Raw genomic sequence first — 6,798 nt, forward strand, 5'->3', positions numbered from 1 at the left:
CGTCAGCTGCCGCAGAGGACTTTATAAAGCCGGTGCGCTGCGCTTTGTAAAGCGCAGCACACACAAGCTTTCCTTTTTTGCACACGAGCGAATTGCGGCTCTCACACATACACACTTGGCGCGATCGGAACTGCGACCGTCGCTCTGCGAGACGTGACGAGACACACACACAGCGAGCTTCACTTGCCGGCGGGGGGGTCATCATGGTGTGCGAGAGAGAGCTTCGCGCGCACGCTGGAGCTGGGGGGCAACTTATTCACAAGAGCGTGTGTGCATAAAGATGCCCGGCTCCAAGAGCGTGCGCAAGTGGGCACTCTCCCGAAGAAGACCCCGCACGTTCCTACGGAAGTCGCACAGCACGAGAACACAAACTTGGCCGGCGAGAACACACACCCGTACCTGCGCTTGGTTCCGTGGTCGTCACACCCTCTCACAGCTCACTCAACTCGCGCGCCGCGCCGGCGTGATGTGGACGCGCGCGTGTGTGCACTTGGGGGGGTGAGCTTGAGCTTGCTGGAGCCCGACATGCCTGATGGGCCACCTAAATTCGTATAGCTATTCGCCTCCTTTTCTTTGATTGCTCCTAGGGGGTCATCGCCGCTCGCTTCTCCCTTCTCGGGTCGTGGCTTAGGGGCCTCGGCTCACGAAGCAGCTCCTTTACACCACAAGCTCACCAGGGCGAATAGGACCCGCTAAGCCGGCCACGCAAGTTCAGGTGGAACTTTCCCCGGTGCCGGGTCTCTCCCACGGTCCGGGCATCTCTGGCGACGCGGGCGGGTCCTCCCCAGGTGAGATCTCAGCCCAACGAACCTTTACGTCGGGATTCGTCCACCATTTGAGGTAGATTCCGATTTATGCTGGTGCTCTGGCTATCGCTTGTTCATGGCACTCCATTTCAACTTTTCTTGAAACTTCTCTCTCAAGTTGCTCATGCACTTTGGCAAGCCCCCATTTGCTTGCTCTGGGCTACTTGCGCAGCCGCTCCTGAGTCAAAGCACAGCCTGGGCGCCTGGGCGCTGCCAGCAACAAAGGCAACCAGCGCGCGCCGGCGCAGAGGCGAGAGCCCCGCCCGCAGCCAAAAGCGCCGCGCGGTGCCGCCGGCGGCCCGAGTCAGGCCGGGCCCGGCTTGCTAAAAGGAGCGGCGTCACCTTGCAGCGCTGAGCGACCCTTCGCCAGCTGCGCCAGGCTCACCTCGAGCCGCGACTGCTCAGGGGCCCTCCCCTCACGAGGCTCACCGCGGCTTGGAGCCTGAGCGACCGGCCTCAGGGCCGCCATCAAAGCTTGCGGTGCGCCAAACCTATGCGAAGAGGAGCACACCCCCGCGCCGGCTCAGCCGCCTGCCATAGAAAGAGCGCAGCCACGCACAACTGCGCCGGGAACGACCGGCAGAAGGCACGGCCCACTGCCCCCCGGCAAGCAGCCGCAGGCTACCGCGCCTAGGCTTGGTCAGCCGCTGCTGTTGGGCTCAGCTCGAGAGCAAGCTGGGCAGAACTTTGTGCCTGTTCCTCAGATTGCACACACGCTCAGCAACCCAAGGCGCGGCCGCGGGGGATCACTGCAGCCGCGCTGGCGTCTGCTTTGGGCAACTCCGCCTTTTCTTTACTTTTGCTCAGGTCGTGAGCAGCTCCCTTCTACCGCTGCCTAGGCCGGGGGGGCAAGTAGCGCCCCCCCAAGGGGCTCGTCTAGCCGGGCGTAAGGGCCCCACGGAGTAGGCGGCCAGCCGGCAGTTTTGCGGCCGGCTGCTCTCCACGCGGTCTCGTTGTGTGCGATCCCTGGGCTTTCTACCACTTGATACCGGACCCGGTCCTGCTTCAGTCCCCTTTTGGGACTACCTCCAAGCTTTGCTAAGACTGCACGTTTAGCTAGCAGACTCGACGACCTCAATATCCCCGCTTCTGATTAGGCTTGGATAGATCATCGACCAAGGGAGGCTTCAAAGGGAGTCCTATCGACCGCGAGCCTCCCACCATGCTTGCTTGAGTTGACTCAGAGAAGGCCATTTCGCTTACTAATCTCCGGGAACCCCGGCTTTGCTTGGAGTTGGATAAGAGGTTTGAAATTTACCCACCTCTTGGGGCCGAACGAGCTCCTACAAACTTCGGCGCGCCGGAACCTAGTGAACTCACGGTTCACCCGGTTAAAACAACATTCGTCTTGACCGCGACACCCTACTTGGTTTGCGGCTCGATGCCCCTGATTTAGCTGCCGAGTAACCTCTGGTCTTTCCCGCAACCAACGATGGCTGTCGTCCCCGCCACCGGTACCTTCCAGCCTGTAGGCGATTCCTCACACATTGTTAGTGGACGGCTTCGTGGATCGGGACTTTTACCTTACGGCGACTTCGCAGCACGGATACGAGCCCGGCAGTCACCGTCTCACCCCGACAGGCCAATGCGCATGGCCGGGCCGTCTGGGCCATTCCGGGACCTTGCTCATCCCTCCCGGCGTCACCACACGCCGTCTTCCCTGGCTCGGCAATTCCGGCGGACCTCGGCGGTGACCACGTCTAGAACCACCACATCGTGTTATTGAGCTTCACTCTCGGGACCTTCCGACTACACCTCTGTTCGCTCAAAGGAACACTTGTCGGCAACGTGTTTCCGAGTTCAGCTAGGATTCAGGAGCGGGTTTTGTCGCTAACGATAATTCGTCACCAAGCACAGACTAACAACACAAATATTGACACAAAATCTGATTTCGTGTTTGTTGTTGCGTGCTTTTATACATTGGCGGGTGCCCTGCTTTTCCCCTGCGTCCAAGGGGTAGCCGGTGGACCCTGCGCTTGCGACGAGTACAAAGCACGTGGAGCAGGCTGCACGCGCGACGTTTGCGCCCCGCGCGGGTGTGCCGAGCCGCCATTCCGAGCAGCCTCCATTGTGGCTTTTCTTGGCCCCCCCCCTCGGGAGAGAGAGAGAGAGCAGCCGGCGAAGAACTCCCATGCAAGCCGAGCCCGCGAAGGCTGGCAGAACTGACGGCCGACTCGAGTCGCGGCCGCACACACAAGTGGAGTGCGGCGCGCGCGAGAGAGTCGGGCCTAACTCGTACTGATTGATGTTCGAGTCGATACCGACCCTCGGATGTACGTGACCCGAAACGCCAGGGATTCGGTCCAGCAATGTGCGTTCGACATGTCGATGTTCGTGTGATCTGCATTTTACACAATGACGCGCAGTTTGCTGCGTTCTTCGTCGACCCACGAGCCAAGTGATCCACCGTTCGGGGTTTTTTTTATCATAGTTTAGGGGTATTTTTGCGTCTTTTCGTTTTTGTATTCCGAAAATTATACAAAAATACAAATATGAGTAGTGGTGCGTTAGCTCGACGCCGCCGACACAAAAGGAGAGCTCGCCCGTGCCGCTCGTTGGTGTTGCTCTGTTCACACACAAAATATGTTGAGAAACAGTAATGATCCTTCCGCAGGTTCACCTACGGAAACCTTGTTACGACTTTTACTTCCTCTAAATAATCAAGTTTGGTCATCTTTCCGATGAACGTCGGAAGGGCGCACGAGGCGTCCGTCCGCGCACCGGTCCGAAGACCTCACTAAATCATTCAATCGGTAGTAGCGACGGGCGGTGTGTACAAAGGGCAGGGACGTAATCAACGCGAGCTTATGACTCGCGCTTACTGGGAATTCCTCGTTCACGGGGAAAAATTGCAAGCCCCGATCCCTATCACGAAGGAGGTTCAGTGGGTTACCCGAGCCTCTCGGCCCAGGTGTAGGACGCGCTGATTCCTTCAGTGTAGCGCGCGTGCGGCCCAGAACATCTAAGGGCATCACAGACCTGTTATTGCTCAATCTCGTACGGCTAGACGCCGTCTGTCCCTCTAAGAAGATTATAGGTTGCAGGTAGCTCGCCGGCACGGAGAACCGGGCCGCGCCGCCGCCGCGACCGCACGCCCCGCCCGAGAGCGGGAACGCGCGACGCGAACGAACGGCACGGTGGACCCCGGCCCCGACCGGCGGAGTCGATACACTGTCAACTAGTTAGCAGGAAAGAGTCTCGTTCGTTATCGGAATTAACCAGACAAATCGCTCCACCAACTAAGAACGGCCATGCACCACCACCCACCGAATCAAGAAAGAGCTCTCAATCTGTCAATCCCTCCGGTGTCCGGGCCTGGTGAGTTTTCCCGTGTTGAGTCAAATTAAGCCGCAGGCTCCACTCCTGGTGGTGCCCTTCCGTCCATTCCTTTAAGTTTCAGCTTTGCAACCATACTTCCCCTGGAATCCAAAAGCTTTGGTTTCCCGGAAGCTGCCCGCCAAGTCATCGGAGGAACGTTGGCGGATCGCTGGCTGACATCGTTTATGGTTAGAACTAGGGGGGTATCTGATCGCCTTCGAACCTCTAACTTTCGTTCTTGATCAACGGGGACGTACTTGGCAAACGCTTTCGCTTCGGTTCGTCTTGCGACGATCTAAGAATTTCACCTCTAACGTCGCAATACGAATGCCCCCGCCCGTCCCTGTTAATCATTACGTCGGGTTCCGAAAACCACTTCACCTCGTAACTGGAACCGACGTCCTATTCAGTTATTCTATGCACACAGTATTCGGGCGGCCGGGCCTTGCGGCCCGTCACACTTTGCTTGCCTGCTTTGAGCACTCTAATTTGTTCAAAGTAAACGTGCCGGTCCGCCTCGACGCCCCGGGCGGGGCACGCCGGACACGCGGACGTGCCGCGACGTACGCCCATTAGAACCCGACGAGCGCCGCGACAGGACAACACCGGGGCCGGCGAAGGCCCCGGGGCCGACGGTCGACGCCCGAGTGGCCGAGCGCGCCTGGCGCGCCGCCCCCCCGAAGGAGAGCGGCGCGGTCAGAGCGGCGCTGCGACCGGGATCGAACCGCCACCGGCAGGACATTTCGCTGACGCGCCAGTTGACACCGCCGTCGAGCGGTGAACCGACGCCGCGTCACACACATCCAACTACGAGCTTTTTAACCCCAACAACTTTAATATACGCTATTGGAGCTGGAATTACCGCGGCTGCTGGCACCAGACTTGCCCTCCAATGGATCCTCGTTAAACGTTTTAGAGTGTACTCATTCCGATTACGAGGCCTCGGATGAGTCCCGTATCGTTATATTTCGTCACTACCTCCCCTGAGCTGGGAGTGGGTAATTTGCGTGCCTGCTGCCTTCCTTGGATGTGGTAGCCGTTTCTCAGGCTCCCTCTCCGGGATCGAACCCTAATCCCCCGTCACCCGTTACCACCATGGTAGGCGCCTAACCTACCATCGACAGTTGATAAGGCAGACATTTGAAAGATGCATCGCCAGTACGGAGACCGTGCGATCAGCACAAAGTTATTCAGAGTCACCACTTGGTCGGCCCGCGCGAAGCGGACCGAGTGTTGTCGGACCGGCCGCAAGCGACCGAGCCCGATGGGTTTTGATCTAATAAAAGCGTTCCTCCCGCCCGCGAAGACGGTCGGAACTCTGTCGGCATGTATTAGCTCTAGAATTACCACAGTTATCCAAGTAACTGAGCGGTACGATCCAAGGAACCATAACTGATTTAATGAGCCTTTCGCGGTTTCACCTAGACGCGCGAGCGCGTACGGCTTGCACTGAGACATGCATGGCTTAATCTTTGAGACAAGCATATGACTACTGGCAGGAGCAACCAGGGAACTGTCCTCGTCGTCGACTCACACCCGACACGCGCGCGCGCGCGCGCGCGGCGCCGCCGCCCCGAAAACGCCATAGGCGCTCCCGGTTTGACGTCCCGCGCGCGCGCGCGCACACACGTGTACGAGGGCGCGTGTTCACACAAAAAACATCACCATTCTACAGTCACACACTGGCTGGCTGGCTTGCTGCCCCGTGCGGACGGGTCTCTAGGCTCGACAGTAGAGATTCAACTTTGCTCGGCGGACGCCCGGGGTTTCGCGGCAAGCACGAGAGACGGGTTCGCTTCGAAAAGCGCCACGTTTCGCGACCTCCTCGCCCCCGGCACCGTCAGTTCGCTCGTCAGTCGTCCGACACCGGCCGAGCCCGCGGAGACACATTCTCCAGACCGCCTCTCTTTTTGAAACACGCGCGCGCGTCCGGGGCATCGGAAACACGCGCACCACACTCGGGGGGAAGGGTCCCCCCGCCCGCCAACAGTTCACGCCCGGCTAAGCCCGCCCAGCCGTCAACCAACCAGCTTGCCCGCCACCGCCCGCCGAAGCGGGTGTGTGGGAGCAGCGGTCCGTCCACAAATCCAGGCGAGCTCCCGGGCTCAGGCGACTCGGTGCTATGATCAGAGTGAGAGAGAAGGGGCATCGCGTCTTCTTTTCTCTCGGCTGCTCTCGGAGACCACTGTCTCCATATAGTACCGAAATTCGTGTCCAATGGTTGAGGGTACATAGCGTTTTGAACACAATTTTTCGCGGCCAGAGCGCTTCTCTTCCGTCAAAAAAATTTCATTTTACGCTCCAGCCGAAAAATTTTTTCGCCCGCGCAGAGCGTTCTTGCCCGCGTGAAATTTACTTTGCCCCCCCCCCCCCCCCCCTTTTTTTTTAATTTTTTTTTTTTTTTTTTTTTTTTTTTTTTTTTTTTTTTTTTTTTTTTTTTCCGCAAGGGTCATGATGTCTGCTTTTATTTCATATAGCCAGTGTACTCTGCATTTTCAGTCAGAAAGATCTGTTAAAAATACACACTCGACACACATCTCTTCCTTACCAACGTATCTCAGGTCGACTCCGTTTTTCACTTCAGAACACAAAGTCATGTTGCGCAGGATCTACATGAGGGAGTGGGTTCCAACCCTGCGGTGCATCAAAGCCAATTGAATCAACTACTCGAGCG

General features: G+C 58.1%; 1 non-coding gene and 1 pseudogene across 1 annotated transcript; both read right to left on the minus strand.

The window, feature by feature from the left end:
• Positions 1 to 3,067: 3,067 nt before the first annotated feature.
• LOC113470349 lies at positions 3,068 to 3,224 on the minus strand (annotated as a pseudogene).
• A 179-nt stretch (positions 3,225 to 3,403) lies between these two features.
• Positions 3,404 to 5,636, minus strand: LOC103516266. The gene has a single exon (XR_003393430.1). It is a non-coding gene; the product is annotated as a small subunit ribosomal RNA (transcript).
• Between the last annotated feature and the right edge of the window lie 1,162 nt (positions 5,637 to 6,798).

The sequence above is a fragment of the Diaphorina citri genome, unplaced genomic scaffold (assembly GCF_000475195.1).
Source record: "Diaphorina citri unplaced genomic scaffold, Diaci psyllid genome assembly version 1.1 scaffold1530, whole genome shotgun sequence".
NCBI lineage: Eukaryota > Metazoa > Arthropoda > Insecta > Hemiptera > Psyllidae > Diaphorina > Diaphorina citri.